Genomic DNA, 8,260 nt, shown 5'->3' with positions numbered 1-8,260 from the left:
AAAATTCTCCCCAGGACTCCAAAACCCCCCTTGGGACTCCCAAAATTCCCTTCAGAACCCCAAACCCACCCCCAGGACCCCCAAAATTATAATCGGGACCCCCGAAATTCCTCCCAAAAAACCCCTGAGACCATCAAAATTCTCCCCAGGACTCAAAAACCCCCCGTGGGACCCACAAAATTCTACCTGGGACTCCCAGAATTCCTCCCAAAACCCCCCTGGGACTCCCAAAATTCCCTTCGGGACCCCAAAACCCACCTGGGACCCAAAATTCCCTTCAGGACCCCAAAATTCCTTCTGGGACCGCCCCCCACAAACTCCCAGAGACCCAAAAATTCCCTTCAGGACCCCAAACCCCCCCTGGGACCCAAAAAATTCTACCCAGGACCCCAAAAATTCCTCCCAAAAAACACCTGACACCATCAAAACTCTCCCCAGGACTCCAAAACCCCCCGTGGGACCCCCAAAATTCCCATCACGGTCCCCAAAATTCCCTCCTGGGATGCCCCAAAAACTCCCTGAGACCCAAAAATTCCTTTCAGGACCTCAAAACCTCCCCCAGGACCCACAAAATTCTCCCCAGGACTCCAAAACTCCCCCTGGGATGGCCAAAATTCCCTTTGCGACCCCAAAAGCCCCCCTGGGACACCCAAAATTCTACCCGGGACTCCCAAAATTCCTCCCAAAAACCCCCTGGGACGCCCAAAATTCCCTTTGGGTCCACAAAACACACACTTGGACCCCCAAAATTCCCTTCAGGACCCCAAAATTCCTCCTGGGACCCCCCAAAAACTTGGTGAGACCCCCAAAATTCTCTTCAGAACCCCAAACCCCCCCTGGGACCCAAAAAATTCTACCCGGGACCCCCAAAATTCCTCCCAAAAAATCCCTGAGACCCTCAAAATTCTCCCCAGGACTCCAAAACTCCCCCTGGGACGCCTAAAATTCTCTTTGGGACACCAAAAACCCCCCTCGGGGAACCTAAAAATTCCCATCAGGGTCCCCGAAATTCCTCCAGGGACCCCCCAAAACTCCTTGAGACCCCCAAAGTTCCCTTCAGGTCCCCAAACCCACCCCCAGAACCCCCAAAATTCTACTCGGGACCCCAGAAATTCCTCCCAAAAAAACCCTGAGACCATCAAAATTCTCCCCAGGACTACAATCCCCCCCCCTGGGACTCCCAAAATTCCCTTCGGGACCCCAAAACACCCCTGGGATCCCCAGAATTCCCATCAGGGTCCCCGAAATATCTCCTGGGACCCCCCAAAAACTCCCAGAGACTCCAAAATTCCCTTCAGGACCATAAACCCCCCCCCAGGACCCCCAAAATTCTCCCCAGGACTCCAAAACCCCCCATCAGGGTCCCACAAAATTCCCTTCAGGACCCCAAACCCTCCCCAGGACACACAAAATTCTACCCGGGACCCCCAAAATTCCTCCCCAAAAAAACCCTGAGACCCCTAAATTCTCCCCAGGACACCACAAGCCCCCCTGGGACACCCAAAATTCCCATCAGGGTCCCTGAAATTCCTCCTGGGAGACCCAAAACCCCACTGAGACCCCCAAAATTCCCTTCGGGACCCCAAAACCCTCCACCGGGAGCCCCAAAATTCCCATCTGGGTCCCCAAAATTCTTTCTGGGACCCCCCAAAAACTTCCTGAGACCCCAAAATTCACTTCAGGACCCCAAACCCCCCCACCCCCAGGACCCCGAAAATTCTACTCGGGACCCCCAAAATTCCTCCCAAAAACTCCCTGAGACCCTCAAAATTCTCCCCAGGACTCCAAAACCCCCCCTGGGACCCAAAAAAACCTATCAGGGACCCGAAATTCCACCTGGGACCCCCCAAAACCCCCTGAGACCTCTAAAATTCCCTTCAGGACCCCAACCCACCCCCGTGGGATCCCCAAAATTCTACCCGGGACCCCCAAAATTCCTCCCAAAAAACCCCTGAGACCCTCAAAATTCTCCCCAGGACTCCAAAACTCCCCCTATGACTCCCAAATTTCCCTTCGGGACCTCAAAACTTCCCCCAGGACCCACAAAATTCTACTCGGGACCCCAAAATTCCTCCCAAAAAACCCCCCCTGGGACGCCCAGAATTCCCTTTGGGACCCCAAAACCCCCACTGGGGGCCTCAAAATTCCCTTCAGAACCCCAAACCCTCCCCAGGACCCACAAAATTCTAGTCGGGACCCCCAAAATTCCTCCCAAAACCCCCCTGAGACCCTCAAAATTCTCCCCAGGACTCCAAAACCCCCCCTGGGACTCCCAAAATTCCCTTTGGGACCCCAAAACTTCCACTGGGACCCGCCAAATTCCCATCAGAGTCCCCAAAATTCTTTCTGGGAGACCCAAAAACTTCGTGAGACCCCAAAATTCCCTTCAGAACCCCAAAACCTCTCCCAGGACCCACAAAATTCTCTCCGGGACCCCCAAAATTCCTCCCAAAACCCCTCCCCAGGACCCCCAAAATTCTCCCCAGGACTCCAATACCCCCCCTGGGACACCCAAAATTCCCTTCAGGACACCAAAACACCCCCTGGGACTTCCAAAATTCCCTTTGGGACCCCAAAACCCCCCCCGGGACCCCCAAAATTTCCATCAGGGTCCTTGAAATTCCTCCTGGGAGACCCAAAACCCCACTGAGACCCCCAAAATTCCCTTTGGGACCCCAAAACCCCCTGCCCGGGAGCCCCAAAATTCTCATCAGGGTCCCCAAAATTCTTTCTGGGACCCCCAAAAACTTCGTGAGACTCCAAAATTCCCTTCAGGACCCCAAACCCACCTCCTGGGACTCCCAAAATTCTCTTCAGGACACCAAAACCCCCCCTGGGACTCCCAAAATTCCCTTTGGGACCACAAAACCCCCCCTGGGACCCCCAAATTTCCCTTCAGGACCCCTGTGGGAACTCATAATGTCTCTCAGACATTTTTAGTGGTTCCAGGCCTTGGTCAGAAGCATTTGGGACCCTGGCAGGCAGCTGAAAAACAGCTGTGATTTTGAGTTTGAGCCATGGAATGATTTACCAACTTTGGAGGTGGAACAAGCAGTCACAAAAGGTTAGATAGTATAGTAAAAGTAATTACAAAGTAGAGGGGAAATTTTTTTAGTATTGTACAGGGGGGTTTTAGCACCTGTACAGGGGGGTTTTCACTTTGTACATGGAGGTCAGAAGTTCTAAGATGGAGGAAAGTGGGCTGATCCTGTTCTTCCTCCTTCTTTTTCCTTACCTCCATGTTCTTGGTGATGTTGGCACTCGCAGATTGGTTTAGAGTAGAAAAACACTTGGCAACGTAGGTAGTAGGTACTGGGGAATAATTGTAAACATGTAATACGTAATATATCTTATAAAAGATAGCAGCAGCCCTGGGCGGGGGGAGAGACGAAGAAGACAGCAGATAGAGAGGATGTCAGGGTGTGTGTGTGCCTCTGCCCAGGCCGCTGATCAAACAGCCGCAGTCCAAGAACATAATCTGTTAGATAACTAGCAATAAACTGCCTTGAGACTGAACAGCTAAAGCCTGCGGAGTTTTTCTTTGGAAGCACGGGTTGGAGGAGGAATTTCACCACCATATGAGACCCCAGAGAAAGGCTGGGGCTCTCACAGACCCCAAATTCCTCCTGGGACCCCCCACAAACTCCCAGAGACCCCCAAAATTCCCTTCGGGACCCCAAACCCCCCCCAGGACGCTCAAAATTCTAGTCGGGACCCCCAAAATTCCTCCCAAAAACCCCCTGAGACCATCAAAATTGCCTTCGGGACTCCAAAACCCCTCCTGGAATGCCCAGAATTCCATTTGGGACCCCAAAAACCCCCCTAGGGCCTCCAAAATTCCCATCAGGGTCCCCGAAATCCCTCCTGGGACCCCCCCAAGATTACTTGAGACCCCAAATTTCCCTTCAGGACTCCAAAATTTCTACTGGAACCCCCCAAAAACTCCCAGAGACCCCCAAAATTCCCTTCAGAACCCCAAACCCTCCCCAGGACCCACAAAATTCCACTCGGGACCCCCAAAATTCTACCCAAAAACCCCCTGAGACCCTCAAAATTCTCCCCAGGACTCCAAAACTCCCCCTGGGACGCCCAAAATTCCCTTTGGGACCCCAAACCCCCCCCTGGGACCCCCAAAATTCCTATCAGGGTCCCCGAAATTCCTCCTGGGACACCCCAAAACCCCCTGAGACCCCCAAAATTCCCTTCAGGACCTAAACCCTCCCCAGGACCCACAAAATTCTCTTTGGGACCCCAAAATTCCTCCCAAAAACCTCCTGAGATCCCCAAAATTCTCCCCAGGACTCCAAAACCCCCCCTGGGACGCCCAAAATTCCCTTTGGGACCCCAAAACCCCCCCTGGGACCCCCAAAATTCTCATCAAGGTCCCCAAAATTCCTTCTGGGATCCCCCAAAAACCCCTGAGACCCTAAAATTCCCTTCCGAAACCCAAAACCTCCCCCAGGACCCCCAAAATTCTACTCGGGACCACCAAAATTTCTCCCAAAAACCCCTGAGACCCTCAAAATTTTCCCCAGGACTCCAAAACCCCCCCAGGAGGCCCAAAATTCCCTTCAGGACCCCAAAACCCCCCTGGGACTTCCAAATTCTCCTTTAGGACCCCTGAAATTCCTCCTGGGACCCCAAAAACTCCCTGAGAACCCCCCAAAAACCTCTCCAGGACCTCAAAACCACCCCGGGACCCCCAAAATTCCCATCAGGATCCCCAAAATTCCTCCTGGGACCCCCCCAAAACTCCCTGAGACCCCAAAATTCCCTTCAGGACCCCCAAACCCCCCATGGGACCCCCAAAATTCCCTTCGGGACCCCAGAACACCCCCTGGACCCCCAAAATTCTACTCGTCACCCCAAAACACCTTCTGGGACCTCCAAATTTCTCTTTAGGACCCCTGAAATTTTTCCTGGGTCCCCAAAAACTCCCTGAGACCCCCCCAAAAACCTCTCCAGGACCTCAAAACACCCCCTGGGACCCCCAAAATTCCCATCAAGGTCCCCAAAATTCCTTCTGGGACCCCCCAAAAACTCTCTGAGACCCCCTAAATTCCCTTCATGACTCCCCAAAAACCCCCTGACACCCCAAAATTCCTCCTGGGATGCTGCAAAGACCTTCCAGAGCCCCCCAGGCCCCCCCCAATTTTGGGGCCCCCCCCCAATTCGGGGTTCCCCCCGATTTTTAGGTCCCCAGGCTGGTGGCTCATGAGGACGACCCCAACTCGGACCCCGAACGCCCCCCGGATTCAGCCCTCCATGTGTCCTTGGTATCAGAGGCTGGAATTGCAGAGTTGCCACTTTACCCCCAGACGTAATTTTTGATGTGGTTGTGCCACTTGAACAGTATTTGAAATCTGTTTGTGCTCTTGCAGCAGCATTTCCGAACCACAATGGAAATTTAGCCCTTCTGCCTGGGGCTGCTCACAGAATCGTGGAATCCCAGAAGGGTTTGGATGGGAAGGCACCTTTATTTAAAGCTCGTCCCGTTCCACCCCTGCCATGGGCAGGGACACCTTCCACCATGCCAGGGTGCTCCAAGCCCTGTCCAGCCTGGCCTTGGACACTTCCAGGGATCCGGGGGCAGCCACAGCTTCTGTGGGCAACCTGTGCTGGACAGCAGCTTTGAAAGGCAGAGTGAAGTACAGCTGTGATTTTTGTGCTGCCCCTAACTTTGTATTGCCTGGCAAATGTGCCTTTGGGGTTTTTTGGGGTTTTTTGGGGTTTTTTTTTTTTAGTTTTTTTGGGTGTTTTTTTTTTTAAATTTTTGTGACTAAAAAGCTACCTTGTGTTCCTAGAATGTTGCATTCTACCTCTGTTGTTTTCCCAGTCAGTCTGGATCCTCTGCTTACATTTTTTCCTTCACTTATTAGATGTCATGGATGTGCTGGCTGTTCTGATGGAGGGCAGTGATGGCTTAGATGAAGGAATTGGGTTCTCTTTAAATGAAGACGTGATTATCCAAACATTTCCCTTCAGTGCTGTTGTCCCTGCTGCATGAGCAGCCAGGAATATGCTGTTGTTTCAGTCTGAAAATGGAACAGGTACAGGGTTTTTTTTATGTTTTATGTGTCATTTCTAGCAGTGGAGTGAAAGCGGCATCATTTCTACCCTCTTGTAATAATTTTTTACCATTTATCATTTTTTACCTTGAGGCATTTTATTATCTTCCCTGCAAGCAGCAGGAAGTTCAGATTCACGGTGCTTTATGCTCAAGAGGGGCATTGAAGCTCTGTAGGTGCTTCTGCCCTTTTTCCCTGACCCTGAAGAGAAGGGACACTGTCCCTGCATGGACAGTCTTGGTGTGGAAGTAGCTGGCCTCAGTAACACAGCGTTTTAAGGGCAGAGCGTGGCGATCAGGAGAGGAAGGTGGTTCCCGTGCCTGTGGGCAGCTCTTCCCGAGAGCAGGGAGAGGGGACTGCCTTGTTAAGTAGGAAATGGGTGCGTTTCCCAAGGAAAACTTCAGAAATTAAGCTCCAGGGGCAAACACTGTGAGGTTCTACCACCTCCTTGAGGACATCCTTAAAACCACAGGGGCATCAGCAGGGCTTGGAGCAGGACTGGCCAACCCCAGAGCACCTCACGAAGCCCTCTGTGTGTATGTGGCAGTCGAGTAGCACCTGGGGGGTGCTGAAAGTCCCAGTTCTGAGAGAAAATTCTGTTTAACTCGTACACGTTGGCTGGGTGTGTCCCCCCAGTACAGCTCGGTTCTTCTCTGAGGCGGTGCCTGGCAGGGTCTCTCCCTGTTAAGGGCTGGGCGTGTTTTTGGCACAACACAGTGAAGGTGGATTATTTGCTTAAGCAAGAGCTGATGATGTCTGGAGGGTTTTTCAGGTACCTCAGCGGCCAGGAGCACCTGTCTAGGTCACTAGGAACACTTTTTGATCTCGATCAGTTCTTTTCTGCGTGAGGCTCTGTTGGCTGCTGGCAAGGCCCAAAGTAAGGAAGGTTGCCCCAGTGTCCGTGCTCATGTCAATAGTTTAATTTATTTGGCTTTTCTAGGAGCAGACATCGTGGAGGACCTTGGTGCTGTTTTCACTGGCCTCCTGCACTCTCTGAGAGAACCCCTTGCTCCCTGCGTGACGTTCCAGCTCTGTGACAAAGCTGCTAAGTATCCTCAGCTCTACCAGTTTAACCAATACTATAGACTCTGGATGCCCAAGAAGTCCCAGGCACCTGTGGTATGGAATCCCTGAAGTCACTGAATTCTTGAGCCAGTATTCCTATAAAATCCTCGCAGTCGACAGAGGTAACATTTCCATCAGAAACAGCGTTTTTATTGAGGAGGTAATTCTGCATCTCTTGTTGATCGTGCTGGGGACACATGTTTGCTCCAGGGCTTTTCTCTGATGACACAAGAGGTCTCTGTGGTGTTTGGGAGGCGATGCCAGGGCTCAGGGCTCATACAGAGACTCCTCACCGGGCACAGCAGAGCCTGGTGTGTGCTGTGGCCTCTGTTTACAGCGCCCGGAGTTCCCCCGGGTGGGTGGAGGATCACAGGCCCCTGGGCTGGGTTTGGTGAGTTTTTCTCAGCTCAGCAGTGTGAACACTCCAGATGCCCCTGGGGACACTGCTGGACAGCATCCATCCACTCTCTCCATCCACTCATTTGTACCCAGGAATGTAGGAAACTCTGACTGGGGACGGGCAGTAGTTCTGAAAATCATGCCCTAACCTTTTTCTTCAGGAACGAACCAAGCGAGTGCCCTGAAACCAGCGGAGCAGCTGCAGGGGCTGAAGGGAACAGAAAGGGCTCCCCGGCACCTTTTGCCTCCGTTCTCTGCCATTCCCCAAAAGGCGTCGCAGTCCCTGAAGAGGTGTTTGTCATGCAGCCTGCCAAAATAAAGACCTGTAAAATCCTAGCTCTGCCTTTTGTTTAACGTGTTCTTACTTCCTATTTATGTCATCACAGAAAGCAAGGAAAGAAGAAATGTGTCTGGTTCCCACTATTGCTCCGTGCAGGCATTTTTAAAGGCTGCTGTACTTCTGTCCTCTTTTTCCACTCCAAGCTTGACTTTTCCCCTCCTTTTTTGAGGTCTGCTGCTTTGGGTGTCCCAGGCAGGGCTGGGTTCCTCTGCAGGGGTCTTAGGAGTTGGTGCAGATTCTGCTTTTTCCGAAGGTGTATCAAAGTGTGCCGGCAAAAGGACTGTTTTCTCCAGGGGAAAGCTTTCTCTCAAAGACCATCAATGCATGTATGTGTTTTAATCGTGTAACCAGGTGGATTAAGAAAAGCCGACACCTGTAGCAGATTTTT

At 52.0% G+C, this 8,260-nt stretch overlaps 1 long non-coding RNA gene across 1 annotated transcript; it reads left to right on the top strand.

The window, feature by feature from the left end:
- The first annotated feature begins 1,907 nt into the window (after positions 1 to 1,907).
- Positions 1,908 to 7,868, top strand: LOC146764846 (uncharacterized). Its single transcript, XR_014950519.1, has 2 exons — positions 1,908 to 7,293; positions 7,694 to 7,868. It is a non-coding gene; the product is annotated as an uncharacterized LOC146764846 (long non-coding RNA).
- Positions 7,869 to 8,260: the final 392 nt, after the last annotated feature.

This window comes from Lonchura striata, chromosome 31, assembly GCF_050655825.1.
Source record: "Lonchura striata isolate lonStrDom1 chromosome 31, ASM5065582v1, whole genome shotgun sequence".
Lineage (NCBI taxonomy): Eukaryota > Metazoa > Chordata > Aves > Passeriformes > Estrildidae > Lonchura > Lonchura striata.
The sequence above is the reverse complement of the archived record's forward strand: the minus strand, read 5'-3'. Positions and strand labels throughout refer to the sequence as shown.